The sequence below is a fragment of the Oncorhynchus mykiss genome, unplaced genomic scaffold (assembly GCF_013265735.2).
Source record: "Oncorhynchus mykiss isolate Arlee unplaced genomic scaffold, USDA_OmykA_1.1 un_scaffold_367, whole genome shotgun sequence".
In the NCBI taxonomy this organism is placed as follows: domain Eukaryota; kingdom Metazoa; phylum Chordata; class Actinopteri; order Salmoniformes; family Salmonidae; genus Oncorhynchus; species Oncorhynchus mykiss.
The window spans coordinates 112,782-132,685 of record NW_023493814.1 but is presented as its reverse complement, the minus strand read 5'-3'; the positions used below and the strand labels follow the sequence as shown (position 1 = coordinate 132,685).

General features: G+C 42.6%; 25 non-coding genes across 25 annotated transcripts; all 25 read left to right on the top strand.

Moving 5' to 3' along the window:
- Positions 1-372: 372 nt before the first annotated feature.
- Positions 373-454, top strand: trnas-gcu. The gene has a single exon. It is a non-coding gene; the product is annotated as a tRNA-Ser (tRNA).
- A 992-nt stretch (positions 455-1,446) lies between these two features.
- trnas-gcu lies at positions 1,447-1,528 on the top strand. Its single transcript has one exon. It is a non-coding gene; the product is annotated as a tRNA-Ser (tRNA).
- A 480-nt stretch (positions 1,529-2,008) lies between these two features.
- trnas-gcu lies at positions 2,009-2,090 on the top strand. Its single transcript has one exon. It is a non-coding gene; the product is annotated as a tRNA-Ser (tRNA).
- Positions 2,091-2,569: 479 nt separating this feature from the next.
- trnas-gcu lies at positions 2,570-2,651 on the top strand. Its single transcript has one exon. It is a non-coding gene; the product is annotated as a tRNA-Ser (tRNA).
- Positions 2,652-3,130: 479 nt separating this feature from the next.
- On the top strand, positions 3,131-3,212 carry trnas-gcu. The gene has a single exon. It is a non-coding gene; the product is annotated as a tRNA-Ser (tRNA).
- A 480-nt stretch (positions 3,213-3,692) lies between these two features.
- Positions 3,693-3,774, top strand: trnas-gcu. Its single transcript has one exon. It is a non-coding gene; the product is annotated as a tRNA-Ser (tRNA).
- A 480-nt stretch (positions 3,775-4,254) lies between these two features.
- Positions 4,255-4,336, top strand: trnas-gcu. Its single transcript has one exon. It is a non-coding gene; the product is annotated as a tRNA-Ser (tRNA).
- Positions 4,337-5,936: 1,600 nt separating this feature from the next.
- trnas-gcu lies at positions 5,937-6,018 on the top strand. Its single transcript has one exon. It is a non-coding gene; the product is annotated as a tRNA-Ser (tRNA).
- Positions 6,019-6,498: 480 nt separating this feature from the next.
- On the top strand, positions 6,499-6,580 carry trnas-gcu. Its single transcript has one exon. It is a non-coding gene; the product is annotated as a tRNA-Ser (tRNA).
- A 1,591-nt stretch (positions 6,581-8,171) lies between these two features.
- trnas-gcu lies at positions 8,172-8,253 on the top strand. The gene has a single exon. It is a non-coding gene; the product is annotated as a tRNA-Ser (tRNA).
- Positions 8,254-9,290: 1,037 nt separating this feature from the next.
- On the top strand, positions 9,291-9,372 carry trnas-gcu. Its single transcript has one exon. It is a non-coding gene; the product is annotated as a tRNA-Ser (tRNA).
- A 480-nt stretch (positions 9,373-9,852) lies between these two features.
- On the top strand, positions 9,853-9,934 carry trnas-gcu. Its single transcript has one exon. It is a non-coding gene; the product is annotated as a tRNA-Ser (tRNA).
- A 479-nt stretch (positions 9,935-10,413) lies between these two features.
- trnas-gcu lies at positions 10,414-10,495 on the top strand. Its single transcript has one exon. It is a non-coding gene; the product is annotated as a tRNA-Ser (tRNA).
- A 480-nt stretch (positions 10,496-10,975) lies between these two features.
- trnas-gcu lies at positions 10,976-11,057 on the top strand. Its single transcript has one exon. It is a non-coding gene; the product is annotated as a tRNA-Ser (tRNA).
- A 1,035-nt stretch (positions 11,058-12,092) lies between these two features.
- Positions 12,093-12,174, top strand: trnas-gcu. Its single transcript has one exon. It is a non-coding gene; the product is annotated as a tRNA-Ser (tRNA).
- A 792-nt stretch (positions 12,175-12,966) lies between these two features.
- trnas-gcu lies at positions 12,967-13,048 on the top strand. Its single transcript has one exon. It is a non-coding gene; the product is annotated as a tRNA-Ser (tRNA).
- A 480-nt stretch (positions 13,049-13,528) lies between these two features.
- On the top strand, positions 13,529-13,610 carry trnas-gcu. Its single transcript has one exon. It is a non-coding gene; the product is annotated as a tRNA-Ser (tRNA).
- Positions 13,611-14,089: 479 nt separating this feature from the next.
- trnas-gcu lies at positions 14,090-14,171 on the top strand. Its single transcript has one exon. It is a non-coding gene; the product is annotated as a tRNA-Ser (tRNA).
- A 1,037-nt stretch (positions 14,172-15,208) lies between these two features.
- Positions 15,209-15,290, top strand: trnas-gcu. Its single transcript has one exon. It is a non-coding gene; the product is annotated as a tRNA-Ser (tRNA).
- A 480-nt stretch (positions 15,291-15,770) lies between these two features.
- trnas-gcu lies at positions 15,771-15,852 on the top strand. The gene has a single exon. It is a non-coding gene; the product is annotated as a tRNA-Ser (tRNA).
- Positions 15,853-16,331: 479 nt separating this feature from the next.
- trnas-gcu lies at positions 16,332-16,413 on the top strand. The gene has a single exon. It is a non-coding gene; the product is annotated as a tRNA-Ser (tRNA).
- A 480-nt stretch (positions 16,414-16,893) lies between these two features.
- Positions 16,894-16,975, top strand: trnas-gcu. The gene has a single exon. It is a non-coding gene; the product is annotated as a tRNA-Ser (tRNA).
- A 1,035-nt stretch (positions 16,976-18,010) lies between these two features.
- On the top strand, positions 18,011-18,092 carry trnas-gcu. The gene has a single exon. It is a non-coding gene; the product is annotated as a tRNA-Ser (tRNA).
- A 480-nt stretch (positions 18,093-18,572) lies between these two features.
- Positions 18,573-18,654, top strand: trnas-gcu. Its single transcript has one exon. It is a non-coding gene; the product is annotated as a tRNA-Ser (tRNA).
- Positions 18,655-19,133: 479 nt separating this feature from the next.
- trnas-gcu lies at positions 19,134-19,215 on the top strand. The gene has a single exon. It is a non-coding gene; the product is annotated as a tRNA-Ser (tRNA).
- The last annotated feature ends 689 nt before the right edge of the window (positions 19,216-19,904 follow it).

The following is a 19,904-nucleotide window of genomic DNA, read 5'->3' as shown; positions in this document are numbered from 1 at the left end:
TGGTGAAGGCGATGAACTGCATGTGTGGATTATAACACCAACCTCTTCACAAAAACATTTGTTATTTCCTCTCTTATATGGCCCCACATGAAAATATAATCCCTGCGCAATCCTAGAGCGACTAATACGATTCAGGTATTGAAGAATAACTTCAACAAGGGCAACCTCAATAGTGGGATTTGAACCGACACCTCAACACACTTAATCAAGCCCTGGAGACCACTCGGGCCTGACAAAAACATTTGTTAAATGTCTCGATGGGATCGACACATGTCCTTGCCATTGCTCTGCATAACTTTCATTGATTTCAATCTAGCGTTTACATACAGCAACTACAGTCTTTTAAGGTCATTTGCAACTTCCAAAAAACAGGATGAGGTGGCCGAGTGGTTAAGGCGATGGACTGCTAATCCATTGTGCTCTGCATGCATGGGTTCGAATCCCATCCTCATCGTGTAACAATTAAAATGATGTGCTTTATTTTGGCACTGGAAGATTTTGACTTTCACAAACACTGGTAAAATTGCTGACTGCCACAGCGAGAGCACAGGACTTGGTATCTGAGTGGTGAAGGCGATGAACTGCATGTGTGGATTATAACACCAACCTCTTCACACAACATTGGTTATTTCCTCTCTTACATGGCCCCACATGAAAATAGAATCCCTGCGCAATCCTAGAGCGACGAATACGATTCAGGTATTGAAGAATAACTTCACCAAGGGCAACCTCAATAGTGGCCACTCGGCCTGACAAAACATTTGTTAAATGTCTCGATGGGATCGACACATGTCCTTGCCATTGCTCTGCCTAACTTTCATTGATTTCAATCTAGGGTTTACATACAGCAACTACAGGTTTTTAAGGTAATTTGCCACATGTAAGTAACAGGATGAGGTGGATGAGTGGTTAAGGCGATGGACTGCTTATCCATTGTGCTCTACATGCATGGGTTAGAATCTCATCGTGTAACAATTAAAATTCGGTGCTTTATTTTGGCAATGGAAGATTTTGACTTCACAAACACTGGTAAAATTGCTGACTGCCACAGCGAGAGCACAGGACTTGGTATCTGAGTGGTGAAGGCGATGAACTGCATGTGTGGATTATAACACCAACCTCTTCACACAACATTTGTTATTTCCTCTCTTACATGGCCCCACATGAATATAGAGTCCCGTCGCAATCCTAGTGCGACTAATACGATTCAGGTATTGAAGAATAGCTTCACCAAGGGCAACCTCAATGGTGGGATTTGAACCGATGGCTCAAAACACTTAATCAAGCACTTGAGACCACTCGGCCTGACAAAACATTTGTTAAATGTCTCGATGGGATCGACACATGTCCTTGCCATTGCTCTGCATAACTTTCAATGATTTCAATATAGGGTTTACATACAGCAACTACAGTCTTTTAAGGTCATTTGCAACTTCCAAAAAACAGGATGAGGTGGCCGAGTGGTTAAGGCGATGGACTGCTAATCCATTGTGCTCTGCATGCATGGGTTCGAATCCCATCCTCATCGTGTAACAATTAAAATGATGTGCTTTATTTTCGCACTGGAAGATTTTGACTTTCACAAACACTGGTAAAATTGCTGACTGCCACAGCGAGAGCACAGGACTTGGTATCTGAGTGGTGAAGGCGATGAACTGCATGTGTGGATTATAACACCAACCTCTTCACACAACATTTGTTATTTCCTCTCTTACATGGCCCCACATGAAAATATAATCCCTGCGCAATCCTAGAGCGACTAATAAGATTCAGGTATTGAAGAATGACTTCACCAAGGGCAACCTCAATAGTGGGATTTGAACCGACACCTCAACACACTTAATCAAGCCCTGGAGTCCACTCGGCCTGACAAAACATTTGTTAAATGTCTCGATGGGATCGACACATGTCCTTGCCATTGCTCTGCATAACTTTCATTGATTTCAATCTAGCGTTTACATACAGCAACTACAGTCTTTTAAGGTCATTTGCAACTTCCAAAAAACAGGATGAGGTGGCCGAGTGGTTAAGGTGATGGACTGCTAATCCATTGTGCTCTGCATGCATGGGTTCGAATCCCATCCTCATCGTGTAACAATTAAAATGAGGTGCTTATTTTGGCGCTAGAAGATTTTGACTTTCACAAACACTGGTAAAATTGCTGACTGCCACAGCGAGAGCACAGGACTTGGTATCTGAGTGGTGAAGGCGATGAACTGCATGTGTGGATTATAACACCAACCTCTTCAAAAAACATTTGTTATTTCCTCTCTTACATGGCCCCACATGAATGTAGAGTCCCTGCACAATCCTAGTGCGACTAATACGATTCAGGTATTGAAGAATAGCTTCACCAAGGGCAACCTCAATGGTTGGATTTGAACCGACACCTCAACACACTTAATCAAGCACTTGAGACCACTCGGCCTGACAAAACATTTGTTAAATGTCTCGATGGGATCGACACATGGCCTTGCCATTGCTCTGCCTAACTTTCATTGATTTCAATCTAGGGTTTACAGAGAGCAACTACAGTTTTTTAAGGTCATTTTCCACTTCTAAAATACAGGATGGGGTGGCCGAGTGGTTAAGGCGATGGACTGCTAATCCATTGTGCTCTGCATGCATGGGTTCGAATCCCATCCCCATCGTGTAACAATTAAAATTCGGTGATTTGTTTGGCACTGGAAGATTTTGACTTTCACAAACACTGGTAAAATTGCTGACTGCCACAGTGAGAGCACAGGACTTGGTATCTGAGTGGTGAAGGCGATGAACTGCATGTGTGCATTATAACACCAACCTCTTCACAAAACATTTGTTATTTCCTCTCTTACATGGCCCCACATGAATGTAGAGTCCCTGCACAATCCTAGTGTGACTAATACGATTCAGGTATTGAAGAATAGCTTCACCAAGGGCAACCTCAATGGTGGGATTTGAACCGATGGCTCAAAACACTTAATCAAGCACTTGAGACCACTCGGCCTGACAAAACATTTGTTAAATGTCTCGATGGGATCGACACATGTCCTTGCCATTGCTCTGCATAACTTTCAATGATTTCAATATAGGGTTTACATACAGCAACTACAGTCTTTTAAGGTCATTTGCAACTTCCAAAAAACAGGATGAGGTGGCCGAGTGGTTAAGGCGATGGACTGCTAATCCATTGTGCTCTGCATGCATGGGTTCGAATCCCATCCTCATCGTGTAACAATTAAAATGATGTGCTTTATTTTCGCACTGGAAGATTTTGACTTTCACAAACACTGGTAAAATTGCTGACTGCCACAGCGAGAGCACAGGACTTGGTATCTGAGTGGTGAAGGCGATGAACTGCATGTGTGGATTATAACACCAACCTCTTCACACAACATTTGTTATTTCCTCTCTTACATGGCCCCACATGAAAATATAATCCCTGCGCAATCCTAGAGCGACTAATAAGATTCAGGTATTGAAGAATGACTTCACCAAGGGCAACCTCAATAGTGGGATTTGAACCGACACCTCAACACACTTAATCAAGCCCTGGAGTCCACTCGGCCTGACAAAACATTTGTTAAATGTCTCGATGGGATCGACACATGTCCTTGCCATTGCTCTGCATAACTTTCATTGATTTCAATCTAGCGTTTACATACAGCAACTACAGTCTTTTAAGGTCATTTGCAACTTCCAAAAAACAGGATGAGGTGGCCGAGTGGTTAAGGTGATGGACTGCTAATCCATTGTGCTCTGCATGCATGGGTTCGAATCCCATCCTCATCGTGTAACAATTAAAATGAGGTGCTTTATTTTGGCGCTAGAAGATTTTGACTTTCACAAACACTGGTAAAATTGCTGACTGCCACAGCGAGAGCACAGGACTTGGTATCTGAGTGGTGAAGGCGATGAACTGCATGTGTGGATTATAACACCAACCTCTTCAAAAAACATTTGTTATTTCCTCTCTTACATGGCCCCACATGAATGTAGAGTCCCTGCACAATCCTAGTGCGACTAATACGATTCAGGTATTGAAGAATAGCTTCACCAAGGGCAACCTCAATGGTTGGATTTGAACCGACACCTCAACACACTTAATCAAGCACTTGAGACCACTCGGCCTGACAAAACATTTGTTAAATGTCTCGATGGGATCGACACATGGCCTTGCCATTGCTCTGCCTAACTTTCATTGATTTCAATCTAGGGTTTACAGAGAGCAACTACAGTTTTTTAAGGTCATTTTCCACTTCTAAAATACAGGATGGGGTGGCCGAGTGGTTAAGGCGATGGACTGCTAATCCATTGTGCTCTGCATGCATGGGTTCGAATCCCATCCCCATCGTGTAACAATTAAAATTCGGTGATTTGTTTTGGCACTGGAAGATTTTGACTTTCACAAACACTGGTAAAATTGCTGACTGCCACAGTGAGAGCACAGGACTTGGTATCTGAGTGGTGAAGGCGATGAACTGCATGTGTGCATTATAACACCAACCTCTTCACAAAACATTTGTTATTTCCTCTCTTACATGGCCCCACATGAATGTAGAGTCCCTGCACAATCCTAGTGTGACTAATACGATTCAGGTATTGAAGAATAGCTTCACCAAGGGCAACCTCAATGGTTGGATTTGAACCGACACCTCAACACACTTAATCAAGCACTTGAGACCACTCGGCCTGACAAAACATTTGTTAAATGTCTCGATGGGATCGACACATGGCCTTGCCATTGCTCTGCATAACTTTCATTGATTTCAATCTAGCGTTTACATACAGCAACTACAGTCTTTTAAGGTCATTTGCAAATTCCAAAACACAGGATGACGTGGCTGAGTGGTTAAGGCGATGGACTGCTAATCTATTGTGCTCTGCATGCATGGGTTCGAATCCAATCCTCATCGTGTAACAATTAAAATTCGGTGCTTTATTTTGGCACTGGAAGATTTTGACTTTCACAAACACTGGTAAAATTGCTGACTGCCACAGCGAGAGCACGGGACTTGGTATCTGAGTGGTGAAGGCGATGAACTGCATGTGTGGATTATAACACCAACCATCTCACACAAAACATTTGTTATTTCCTCTCTTACATGGCCCCACATGAATATAGAGTCCCTGCACAATCCTAGTGCGACTGATACGATTCAGGTATTGAAGAATAGCTTCACCAAGGGCAACCTCAATGGTTGGATTTGAACCGACAGCTCAAAACACTTAATCAAGCACTTGAGACCACTCGGCCTGACAAAACATTTGTTAAATGTCTCGTTGGGATCGACACATGGCCCTGCCATTGCTCTGCCTAACTTTCTTTGATTTCAATCTAGGGTTTACATACAGCAACTACAGGTTTTTAAGGTAATTTGCCACATGTAAATAACAGGATGAGGTGGATGAGTGGTTAAGGCGATGGACTGCTTATCCATTGTGCTCTACATGCATGGGTTAGAATCTCATCGTGTAACAATTAAAATTCGGTGCTTTATTTTGGCAATGGAAGATTTTGACTTTCACAAACACTGGTAAAATTGCTGACTGCCACAGCGAGAGCACAGGACTTGGTATCTGAGTGGTGAAGGCGATGAACTGCATGTGTGGATTATAACACCAACCTCTTCAAAAAACATTTGTTATTTCATCTCTTACATGGCCCCACATGAATATAGAATCCCTGCGCAATTCTAGTGCGACTAATAAGATTCAGGTATTGAAGAATAGCTTCACCAAGGGCAACCTCAATGGTTGGATTTGAAACGACACCTCAACACACTTAATCAAGCACTTGAGACCACTCGGCCTGACAAAACATTTGTTAAATGTCTTGATGGGATCGACACATGGCCTTGCCATTGCTCTGCATAACTTTCATTGATTTCAATCTAGGGTTTACATACAGCAACTACAGTTTTTTAAGGTCATTTTCCATTTCTAAAATACAGGATGAGGTGGCTGAGTGGTTAAGGCGATGGACTGCTAATCCATTGTGCTCTGCATGCATGGGTTTGAATCCCATCCTCATCGTGTAACAATTAAAATGATGTGCTTTATTTTGGCACTGGAAGATTTTGACTTTCACAAACACTGGTCAAATTGCTGACTGCCACAGTGAGAGCACAGGACTTGGTATCTGAGTGGGGAAGGCGATGAACTGCATGTGTGGATTATAACACCAACCTCTTCACAAAACATTTGTTATTTCCTCTCTTACATGGCCCCACATGAATGTAGAGTCCCTGCACAATCCTAGTGCGACTAATACGATTCAGGTATTGAAGAATAGCTTCACCAAGGGCAACCTCAAAAGTGGGATTTGAACCGACACCTCAACACACTTAATCAAGCACTGGAGACCACTCCGCCTGACAAAACATTTGTTAAATGTCTCGATGGGATCGACACATGGCCTTGCCATTGCTCTGCATAACTTTCATTGATTTCAATCTAGGGTTTACATACAGCAACTACAGTCTTTTAAGGTCATTTGCAACTTCCAAAAACCAGGATGAGGTGGCCGAGTGGTTAAGGCGATGGACTGCTAATCCATTGTGCTCTGCATGCATGAGTTTGAATCCCATCCTCATCGTGTAACAATAAAAATTTGGTGCTTTATTTTGGCACTGGAAGATTTTGACTTTCACAAACACTGGTAAAATTGCTGACTGCCACAGCGAGAGCACAGGACTTGGTATCTGAGTGGTGAAGGCGATGAACTGCATGTGTGGATTATAACACCAACCTCTTCACACAACATTTGTTATTTCCTCTCTTACATGGCCCGACATGAAAATAGAATCCCTGCGCAATCCTAGAGCGACTAATAAGATTCAGGTATTGAAGAATAACTTCACCAAGGGCAACCTCAATAGTGAGATTTGAACCGACACCTCAACACACTTAATCAAGCACTGGAGACCACTCGGCATGACAAAACATTTGTTAAATGTCTCGATGGGATCGACACATGGCCTTGCCATTGCTCTGCATAACTTTCTTTGATTTCAATCTAGGGTTTACATACAGCAACTACAGGTTTTTAAGGTAATTTGCCACATGTAAATAACAGGATGAGGTGGATGAGTGGTTAAGGCGATGGACTGCTTATCCATTGTGCTCTACATGCATGGGTTAGAATCTCATCGTGTAACAATTAAAATTCGGTGCTTTATTTTGGCAATGGAAGATTTTGACTTTCACAAACACTGGTAAAATTGCTGACTGCCACAGCGAGAGCACAGGACTTGGTATCTGAGTGGTGAAGGCGATGAACTGCATGTGTGGATTATAACACCAACCTCTTCAAAAAACATTTGTTATTTCATCTCTTACATGGCCCCACATGAATATAGAATCCCTGCGCAATTCTAGTGCGACTAATAAGATTCAGGTATTGAAGAATAGCTTCACCAAGGGCAACCTCAATGGTTGGATTTGAAACGACACCTCAACACACTTAATCAAGCACTTGAGACCACTCGGCCTGACAAAACATTTGTTAAATGTCTTGATGGGATCGACACATGGCCTTGCCATTGCTCTGCATAACTTTCATTGATTTCAATCTAGGGTTTACATACAGCAACTACAGTTTTTTAAGGTCATTTTCCATTTCTAAAATACAGGATGAGGTGGCTGAGTGGTTAAGGCGATGGACTGCTAATCCATTGTGCTCTGCATGCATGGGTTTGAATCTCATCGTGTAACAATTAAAATTTGGTGCTTTATTTTGGCACTGGAAGATTTTGACTTTCACAAACACTGGTAAAATTGCTGACTGCCACAGCGAGAGCACAGGACTTGGTATCTGAGTGGTGAAGGCGATGAACTGCATGTGTGGATTATAACACCAACCTCTTCACACAAAATTTGTTATTTCCTCTCTTACATGGCCCCACATGAAAATAGAATCCCTGCGCAATCCTAGAGCGACTAATAAGATTCAGGTATTGAAGAATAACTTCACCAAGGGCAACCTCAATAGTGGGATTTGAACCGACACCTCAACACACTTAATCAAGCCCTGGAGACCACTCGGCCTGACAAAACATTTGTTAAATGTCTCGATGGGATTGACACATGTCCTTGCATTTGCTCTGCATAACTTTCATTGATTTCAATCTAGCGTTTAAATACAGCAACTACAGTCTTTTAAGGTCATTTGCAACTTCCAAAGACAGAATGAGGTGGCCGAGTGGTTAAGGCGATGGACTGCTAATCCATTGTGCTCTGCATGCATGGGTTCGAATCCCATCCTCATCGTGTAACAATTAAAATTTGGTGCTTTATTTTGGCACTGGAAGATTTTGACTTTCACAAACACTGGTAAAATTGTTGACTGCCACAGCGAGAGCACAGGACTTGGTATCTGAGTGGTGAAGGCGATGAACTGCATGTGTGGATTATAACACCAACCATCTCACACAAAACATTTGTTATTTCCTCTCTTACATGGCCCCACATGAATATAGAGTCCCTGCACAATCCTAGTGCAACTGATACGATTCAGGTATTGAAGAATAGCTTCACCAAGGGCAACCTCAATGGTTGGATTTGAACCGACAGCTCAAAACACTTAATCAAGCACTTGAGACCACTCGGCCTGACAAAACATTTGTTAAATGTCTCGATGGGATCGACACATGGCCTTGCCATTGCTCTGCCTAACTTTCATTGATTTCAATCTAGCGTTTACAGACAGCAACTACAGTTTTTTAAGGTCATTTGCCACATGTAAATAACAGGATGAGGTGGATGAGTGGTTAAGGCGATGGACTGCTTATCCATTGTGCTCTACATGCATGGGTTAGAATCTCATCGTGTAACAATTAAAATTCTGTACTTTATTTTGGCACTGGAAGATTTTGACTTTCACAAACACTGGTAAAATTGCTGACTGCCACAGCGAGAGCACAGGACTTGGTATCTGAGTGGTGAAGGCGATGAACTGCATGTGTGGATTATAACACCAACCTCTTCACAAAACATTTGTTATTTCCTCTCTTACATGGCCCCACATGAATGTAGAGTCCCTGCACAATCCTAGTGCGACTAATACGATTCAGGTATTGAAGAATAGCTTCACCAAGGGCAACCTCAATGGTTGGATTTGAACCGACACCTCAACACACTTAATCAAGCACTTGAGACCACTCGGCCTGACAAAACATTTGTTAAATGTCTCGATGGGATCGACACATGGCCTTGCCATTGCTCTGCCTAACTTTCATTGATTTCCATCTAGGGATTACATACTGCAACTACAGTTTTTTAAGGTCATTTTCCACTCTAAACTACAGGATGAGGTGGCCGAGTGGTTAAGGCGATGTACTGCTAATCCATTGTGCTCTGCATGCATGGGTTCGAATCCTATCCTCATCGTGAAACCATTAAAATGATGTGCTTTATTTTGGCACTGGAAGATTTTGACTTTCACAAACACTGGTAAAATTGCTGACTGCCACAGCGAGAGCACAGGACTTGGTATCTGAGTGGTGAAGGCGATGAACTGCATGTGTGGATTATAACACCAACCTCTTCACACAACATTTGTTATTTCCTCTCTTACATGGCCCCACATGAAAATAGAATCCCTGCGCAATCCTAGAGCGACTAATAAGATTCAGGTATTGAAGAATAACTTCACCAAGGGCAACCTCAATAGTGGGATTTGAACCGACACCTCAACACACTTAATCAAGCACTGGAGACCACTCGGCCTGACAAAACATTTGTTAAATGTCTCGATGGGATCGACACATGTCCTTGCCATTGCTCTGCATAACTTTCATTGATTTCAATCTAGCGTTTACATACAGCAACTACAGTCTTTTAAGGTCATTTGCAACTTCTAAAAAACAGGATGAGGTGGCCGAGTGGTTTAGGCGATGGACTGCTAATCCATTGTGCTCTGCATGTATGGGTTCGAATCCCATCCTCATCGTGTAACAATTAAAATTCTGTGCTTTATTTTGGCACTGGAAGATTTTGACTTTCACAAACACTGGTAAAATTGCTGACTGCCACAGCGATAGCACAGGACTTGGTATCTGAGTGGTGAAGGCGATGAACTGCATGTGTGGATTATAACACCAACCTCTTCACAAAACATTTGTTATTTCCTCTCTTACATGGCCCCACATGAATGTAGAGTCCCTGCACAATCCTAGTGCGACTAATACGATTCAGGTATTGAAGAATAGCTTCACCAAGGGCAACCTCAATGGTTGGATTTGAACCGACACCTCAACACACTTAATCAAGCACTTGAGACCACTCGGCCTGACAAAACATTTGTTAAATGTCTCGATGGGATCGACACATGGCCTTGCCATTGCTCTGCCTAACTTTCATTGATTTCAATCTAGGGATTACATACCGCAACTACAGTCTTTTAAGGTCATTTTCCACTCTAAACTACAGGATGAGGTGGCCGAGTGGTTAAGGCGATGTACTGCTAATCCATTGTGCTCTGCATGCATGGGTTCGAATCCTATCCTCATCGTGAAACAATTAAAATGATGTGCTTTATTTTGGCACTGGAAGATTTTGACTTTCACAAACACTGGTAAAATTGCTGACTGCCACAGCGAGAGCACAGGACTTGGTATCTGAGTGGTGAAGGCGATGAACTGCATGTGTGGATTATAACACCAACCTCTTCACACAACATTTGTTATTTCCTCTCTTACATGGCCCCACATGAAAATAGAATCCCTGCGCAATCCTAGAGCGACTAATAAGATTCAGGTATTGAAGAATAACTTCACCAAGGGCAACCTCAATAGTGGGATTTGAACCGACACCTCAACACACTTAATCAAGCACTGGAGACCACTCGGCCTGACAAAACATTTGTTAAATGTCTCGATGGGATCGACACATGTCCTTGCCATTGCTCTGCATAACTTTCATTGATTTCAATCTAGCGTTTACATACAGCAACTACAGTCTTTTAAGGTCATTTGCAACTTCTAAAAAACAGGATGAGTTGGCCGAGTGGTTAAGGCGATGGACTGCTAATCCATTGTGCTCTGCATGCATGGGTTCGAATCCCATCCTCATCGTGTAACAATTAAAATTCGGTGCTTTATTTTGGCACTGGAAGATTTTGACTTTCACAAACACTGGTAAAATTGCTGACTGCCACAGCGATAGCACAGGACTTGGTATCTGAGTGGTGAAGGCGATGAACTGCATGTGTGGATTATAACACCAACCTCTTCACAAAACATTTGTTATTTCCTCTCTTACATGGCCCCACATGAATGTAGAGTCCCTGCACAATCCTAGTGCGACTAATACGATTCAGGTATTGAAGAATAGCTTCACCAAGGGCAACCTCAATGGTTGGATTTGAACCGACACCTCAACACACTTAATCAAGCACTTGAGACCACTCGGCCTGACAAAACATTTGTTAAATGTCTCGTTGGGATCGACACATGGCCTTGCCATTGCTCTGCCTAACTTTCATTGATTTCAATCTAGGGTTTACATACAGCAACTACAGTTTTTTAAGGTCATTTGCCACATGTAAATAACAGGATGAGGTGGATGAGTGGTTAAGGCGATGGACTGCTTATCCATTGTGCTCTACATGCATGGGTTAGATTCTCATCGTGTAACAATTAAAATGCGGTGCTTTATTTTGGCAATGGAAGATTTTGACTTTCACAAACACTGGTAAAATTGCTGACTGCCACAGCGAGAGCACAGGACTTGGTATCTGAGTGGTGAAGGCGATGAACTGCATGTGTGGATTATAACACCAACCTCTTCACAAAACATTTGTTATTTCCTCTCTTACATGGCCCCACATGAATGTAGAGTCCCTGCACAATCCTAGTGCGACTAATAAGATTCAGGTATTGAAGAATAGCTTCACCAAGGGCAACCTCAATGGTTGGATTTGAACCGACACCTCAACACACTTAATCAAGCACTTGAGACCACTCGGCCTGACAAAACATTTGTTAAATGTCTCGATGGGATCGACACATGGCCTTGCCATTGCTCTGCCTAACTTTCATTGATTTCAATCTAGGGATTACATACCGCAACTACAGTCTTTTAAGGTCATTTTCCACTCTAAACTACAGGATGAGGTGGCCGAGTGGTTAAGGCGATGTACTGCTAATCCATTGTGCTCTGCATGCATGGGTTCGAATCCTATCCTCATCGTGAAACAATTAAAATGATGTGCTTTATTTTGTCACTGGAAGATTTTGACTTTCACAAACACTGGTAAAATTGCTGACTGCCACAGCGAGAGCACAGGACTTGGTATCTGAGTGGTGAAGGCGATGAACTGCATGTGTGGATTATAACACCAACCTCTTCACACAACATTTGTTATTTCCTCTCTTACATGGCCCCACATGAAAATAGAATCCCTGCGCAATCCTAGAGCGACTAATAAGATTCAGGTATTGAAGAATAACTTCACCAAGGGCAACCTCAATAGTGGGATTTGAACCGAGGACTTTCATTGATTTCAATCTAGGGTTTACATACAGCAACTACAGTCTTTTAAGGTCATTTGCAACTTCCAAAAAACAGGATGAGGTGGCCGAGTGGTTAAGGCGATGGACTACTAATCCATTGTGCTCTGCATGCATGAACTGCATGTGTGGATTATAACACCAACCTCTTCACAAAACATTTGTTATTTCCTCTCTTACATGGCCCCACATGAATGTAGAGTCCCTGCACAATCCTAGTGCGACTAATACGATTCAGGTATTGAAGAATAGCTTCACCAAGGGCAACCTCAATGGTTGGATTTGAACCGACACCTCAACACACTTAATCAAGCACTTGAGACCACTCGGCCTGACAAAACATTTGTTAAATGTCTCGATGGGATCGACACATGGCCTTGCCATTGCTCTGCCTAACTTTCATTGATTTCCATCTAGGGATTACATACTGCAACTACAGTTTTTTAAGGTCATTTTCCACTCTAGACTATAGGATGAGGTGGCCGAGTGGTTAAGGCGATGTACTGCTAATCCATTGTGCTCTGCATGCATGGGTTCGAATCCTATCCTCATCGTGAAACAATTAAAATGATGTGCTTTATTTTGGCACTGGAAGATTTTGACTTTCACAAACACTGGTAAAATTGCTGACTGCCACAGCGAGAGCACAGGACTTGGTATCTGAGTGGTGAAGGCGATGAACTGCATGTGTGGATTATAACACCAACCTCTTCACAAAACATTTGTTATTTCCTCTCTTATATGGCCCCACATGAAAATATAATCCCTGCGCAATCCTAGAGCGACTAATACGATTCAGGTATTGAAGAATAACTTCAACAAGGGCAACCTCAATAGTGGGATTTGAACCGACACCTCAACACACTTAATCAAGCCCTGGAGACCACTCGGCCTGACAAAACATTTGTTAAATGTCTCGATGGGATCGACACATGTCCTTGCCATTGCTCTGCATAACTTTCATTGATTTCAATCTAGCGTTTACATACAGCAACTACAGTCTTTTAAGGTCATTTGCAACTTCCAAAAAACAGGATGAGGTGGCCGAGTGGTTAAGGCGATGGACTGCTAATCCATTGTGCTCTGCATGCATGGGTTCGAATCCCATCCTCATCGTGTAACAATTAAAATGATGTGCTTTATTTTGGCACTGGAAGATTTTGACTTTCACAAACACTGGTAAAATTGCTGACTGCCACAGCGAGAGCACAGGACTTGGTATCTGAGTGGTGAAGGCGATGAACTGCATGTGTGGATTATAACACCAACCTCTTCACACAAAATTTGTTATTTCCTCTCTTACATGGCCCCACATGAAAATAGAATCCCTGCGCAATCCTAGAGCGACTAATAAGATTCAGGTATTGAAGAATAACTTCACCAAGGGCAACCTCAATAGTGGGATTTGAACCGACACCTCAACACACTTAATCAAGCCCTGGAGACCACTCGGCCTGACAAAACATTTGTTAAATGTCTCGATGGGATTGACACATGTCCTTGCATTTGCTCTGCATAACTTTCATTGATTTCAATCTAGCGTTTAAATACAGCAACTACAGTCTTTTAAGGTCATTTGCAACTTCCAAAGACAGAATGAGGTGGCCGAGTGGTTAAGGCGATGGACTGCTAATCCATTGTGCTCTGCATGCATGGGTTCGAATCCCATCCTCATCGTGTAACAATTAAAATTTGGTGCTTTATTTTGGCACTGGAAGATTTTGACTTTCACAAACACTGGTAAAATTGTTGACTGCCACAGCGAGAGCACAGGACTTGGTATCTGAGTGGTGAAGGCGATGAACTGCATGTGTGGATTATAACACCAACCATCTCACACAAAACATTTGTTATTTCCTCTCTTACATGGCCCCACATGAATATAGAGTCCCTGCACAATCCTAGTGCAACTGATACGATTCAGGTATTGAAGAATAGCTTCACCAAGGGCAACCTCAATGGTTGGATTTGAACCGACAGCTCAAAACACTTAATCAAGCACTTGAGACCACTCGGCCTGACAAAACATTTGTTAAATGTCTCGATGGGATCGACACATGGCCTTGCCATTGCTCTGCCTAACTTTCATTGATTTCAATCTAGCGTTTACAGACAGCAACTACAGTTTTTTAAGGTCATTTGCCACATGTAAATAACAGGATGAGGTGGATGAGTGGTTAAGGCGATGGACTGCTTATCCATTGTGCTCTACATGCATGGGTTAGAATCTCATCGTGTAACAATTAAAATTCTGTACTTTATTTTGGCACTGGAAGATTTTGACTTTCACAAACACTGGTAAAATTGCTGACTGCCACAGCGAGAGCACAGGACTTGGTATCTGAGTGGTGAAGGCGATGAACTGCATGTGTGGATTATAACACCAACCTCTTCACAAAACATTTGTTATTTCCTCTCTTACATGGCCCCACATGAATGTAGAGTCCCTGCACAATCCTAGTGCGACTAATACGATTCAGGTATTGAAGAATAGCTTCACCAAGGGCAACCTCAATGGTTGGATTTGAACCGACACCTCAACACACTTAATCAAGCACTTGAGACCACTCGGCCTGACAAAACATTTGTTAAATGTCTCGATGGGATCGACACATGGCCTTGCCATTGCTCTGCCTAACTTTCATTGATTTCCATCTAGGGATTACATACTGCAACTACAGTTTTTTAAGGTCATTTTCCACTCTAAACTACAGGATGAGGTGGCCGAGTGGTTAAGGCGATGTACTGCTAATCCATTGTGCTCTGCATGCATGGGTTCGAATCCTATCCTCATCGTGAAACCATTAAAATGATGTGCTTTATTTTGGCACTGGAAGATTTTGACTTTCACAAACACTGGTAAAATTGCTGACTGCCACAGCGAGAGCACAGGACTTGGTATCTGAGTGGTGAAGGCGATGAACTGCATGTGTGGATTATAACACCAACCTCTTCACACAACATTTGTTATTTCCTCTCTTACATGGCCCCACATGAAAATAGAATCCCTGCGCAATCCTAGAGCGACTAATAAGATTCAGGTATTGAAGAATAACTTCACCAAGGGCAACCTCAATAGTGGGATTTGAACCGACACCTCAACACACTTAATCAAGCACTGGAGACCACTCGGCCTGACAAAACATTTGTTAAATGTCTCGATGGGATCGACACATGTCCTTGCCATTGCTCTGCATAACTTTCATTGATTTCAATCTAGCGTTTACATACAGCAACTACAGTCTTTTAAGGTCATTTGCAACTTCTAAAAAACAGGATGAGGTGGCCGAGTGGTTTAGGCGATGGACTGCTAATCCATTGTGCTCTGCATGTATGGGTTCGAATCCCATCCTCATCGTGTAACAATTAAAATTCTGTGCTTTATTTTGGCACTGGAAGATTTTGACTTTCACAAACACTGGTAAAATTGCTGACTGCCACAGCGATAGCACAGGACTTGGTATCTGAGTGGTGAAGGCGATGAACTGCATGTGTGGATTATAACACCAACCTCTTCACAAAACATTTGTTATTTCCTCTCTTACATGGCCCCACATGAATGTAGAGTCCCTGCACAATCCTAGTGCGACTAATACGATTCAGGTATTGAAGAATAGCTTCACCAAGGGCAACCTCAATGGTTGGATTTGAACCGACACCTCAACACACTTAATCAAGCACTTGAGACCACTCGGCCTGACAAAACATTTGTTAAATGTCTCGATGGGATCGACACATGGCCTTGCCATTGCTCTGCCTAACTTTCATTGATTTCAATCTAGGGATTACATACCGCAACTACAGTCTTTTAAGGTCATTTTCCACTCTAAACTACAGGATGAGGTGGCCGAGTGGTTAAGGCGATGTACTGCTAATCCATTGTGCTCTGCATGCATGGGTTCGAATCCTATCCTCATCGTGAAACAATTAAAATGATGTGCTTTATTTTGGCACTGGAAGATTTTGACTTTCACAAACACTGGTAAAATTGCTGACTGCCACAGCGAGAGCACAGGACTTGGTATCTGAGTGGTGAAGGCGATGAACTGCATGTGTGGATTATAACACCAACCTCTTCACACAACATTTGTTATTTCCTCTCTTACATGGCCCCACATGAAAATAGAATCCCTGCGCAATCCTAGAGCGACTAATAAGATTCAGGTATTGAAGAATAACTTCACCAAGGGCAACCTCAATAGTGGGATTTGAACCGACACCTCAACACACTTAATCAAGCACTGGAGACCACTCGGCCTGACAAAACATTTGTTAAATGTCTCGATGGGATCGACACATGTCCTTGCCATTGCTCTGCATAACTTTCATTGATTTCAATCTAGCGTTTACATACAGCAACTACAGTCTTTTAAGGTCATTTGCAACTTCTAAAAAACAGGATGAGTTGGCCGAGTGGTTAAGGCGATGGACTGCTAATCCATTGTGCTCTGCATGCATGGGTTCGAATCCCATCCTCATCGTGTAACAATTAAAATTCGGTGCTTTATTTTGGCACTGGAAGATTTTGACTTTCACAAACACTGGTAAAATTGCTGACTGCCACAGCGATAGCACAGGACTTGGTATCTGAGTGGTGAAGGCGATGAACTGCATGTGTGGATTATAACACCAACCTCTTCACAAAACATTTGTTATTTCCTCTCTTACATGGCCCCACATGAATGTAGAGTCCCTGCACAATCCTAGTGCGACTAATACGATTCAGGTATTGAAGAATAGCTTCACCAAGGGCAACCTCAATGGTTGGATTTGAACCGACACCTCAACACACTTAATCAAGCACTTGAGACCACTCGGCCTGACAAAACATTTGTTAAATGTCTCGTTGGGATCGACACATGGCCTTGCCATTGCTCTGCCTAACTTTCATTGATTTCAATCTAGGGTTTACATACAGCAACTACAGTTTTTTAAGGTCATTTGCCACATGTAAATAACAGGATGAGGTGGATGAGTGGTTAAGGCGATGGACTGCTTATCCATTGTGCTCTACATGCATGGGTTAGATTCTCATCGTGTAACAATTAAAATGCGGTGCTTTATTTTGGCAATGGAAGATTTTGACTTTCACAAACACTGGTAAAATTGCTGACTGCCACAGCGAGAGCACAGGACTTGGTATCTGAGTGGTGAAGGCGATGAACTGCATGTGTGGATTATAACACCAACCTCTTCACAAAACATTTGTTATTTCCTCTCTTACATGGCCCCACATGAATGTAGAGTCCCTGCACAATCCTAGTGCGACTAATAAGATTCAGGTATTGAAGAATAGCTTCACCAAGGGCAACCTCAATGGTTGGATTTGAACCGACACCTCAACACACTTAATCAAGCACTTGAGACCACTCGGCCTGACAAAACATTTGTTAAATGTCTCGATGGGATCGACACATGGCCTTGCCATTGCTCTGCCTAACTTTCATTGATTTCAATCTAGGGATTACATACCGCAACTACAGTCTTTTAAGGTCATTTTCCACTCTAAACTACAGGATGAGGTGGCCGAGTGGTTAAGGCGATGTACTGCTAATCCATTGTGCTCTGCATGCATGGGTTCGAATCCTATCCTCATCGTGAAACAATTAAAATGATGTGCTTTATTTTGTCACTGGAAGATTTTGACTTTCACAAACACTGGTAAAATTGCTGACTGCCACAGCGAGAGCACAGGACTTGGTATCTGAGTGGTGAAGGCGATGAACTGCATGTGTGGATTATAACACCAACCTCTTCACACAACATTTGTTATTTCCTCTCTTACATGGCCCCACATGAAAATAGAATCCCTGCGCAATCCTAGAGCGACTAATAAGATTCAGGTATTGAAGAATAACTTCACCAAGGGCAACCTCAATAGTGGGATTTGAACCGACACCTCAACACACTTAATCAAGCACTGGAGACCACTCGGCCTGACAAAACATTTGTTAAATGTCTCGATGGGATCGACACATGTCCTTGCCATTGCTCTGCATAACTTTCATTGATTTCAATCTAGCGTTTACATACAGCAACTACAGTCTTTTAAGGTCATTTGCAACTTCTAAAAAACAGGATGAGGTGGCCGAGTGGTTAAGGTGATGGACTGCTAATCCATTGTGCTCTGCATGCATGGGTTCGAATCCCATCCTCATCGTGTAACAATTAAAATTCTGTGCTTTATTTTGGCACTGGAAGATTTTGACTTTCACAAACACTGGTAAAATTGCTGACTGCCACAGCGATAGCACAGGACTTGGTATCTGAGTGGTGAAGGCGATGAACTGCATGTGTGGATTATAACACCAACCTCTTCACAAAACATTTGTTATTTCCTCTCTTACATGGCCCCACATGAATGTAGAGTCCCTGCACAATCCTAGTGCGACTAATACGATTCAGGTATTGAAGAATAGCTTCACCAAGGGCAACCTCAATGGTTGGATTTGAACCGACACCTCAACACACTTAATCAAGCACTTGAGACCACTCGGCCTGACAAAACATTTGTTAAATGTCTCGATGGGATCGACACATGGCCTTGCCATTGCTCTGCCTAACTTTCATTGATTTCAATCTAGGGATTACATACCGCAACTACAGTCTTTTAAGGTCATTTTCCACTCTAAACTACAGGATGAGGTGGCCGAGTGGTTAAGGCGATGTACTGCTAATCCATTGTGCTCTGCATGCATGGGTTCGAATCCTATCCTCATCGTGAAACAATTAAAATGATGTGCTTTATTTTGGCACTGGAAGATTTTGACTTTCACAAACACTGGTAAAATTGCTGACTGCCACAGCGATAGCACAGGACTTGGTATCTGAGTGGTGAAGGCGATGAACTGCATGTGTGGATTATAACACCAACCTCTTCACAAAACATTTGTTATTTCCTCTCTTACATGGCCCCACATGAATGTAGAGTCCCTGCACAATCCTAGTGCGACTAATACGATTCAGGTATTGAAGAATAGCTTCACCAAGGGCAACCTCAATGGTTGGATTTGAACCGACACCTCAACACACTTAATCAAGCACTTGAGACCACTCGGCCTGACAAAACATTTGTTAAATGTCTCGTTGGGATCGACACATGGCCTTGCCATTGCTCTGCCTAACTTTCATTGATTTCAATCTAGGGTTTACATACAGCAACTACAGTTTTTTAAGGTCATTTGCCACATGTAAATAACAGGATGAGGTGGATGAGTGGTTAAGGCGATGGACTGCTTATCCATTGTGCTCTACATGCATGGGTTAGATTCTCATCGTGTAACAATTAAAATGCGGTGCTTTATTTTGGCAATGGAAGATTTTGACTTTCACAAACACTGGTAAAATTGCTGACTGCCACAGCGAGAGCACAGGACTTGGTATCTGAGTGGTGAAGGCGATGAACTGCAT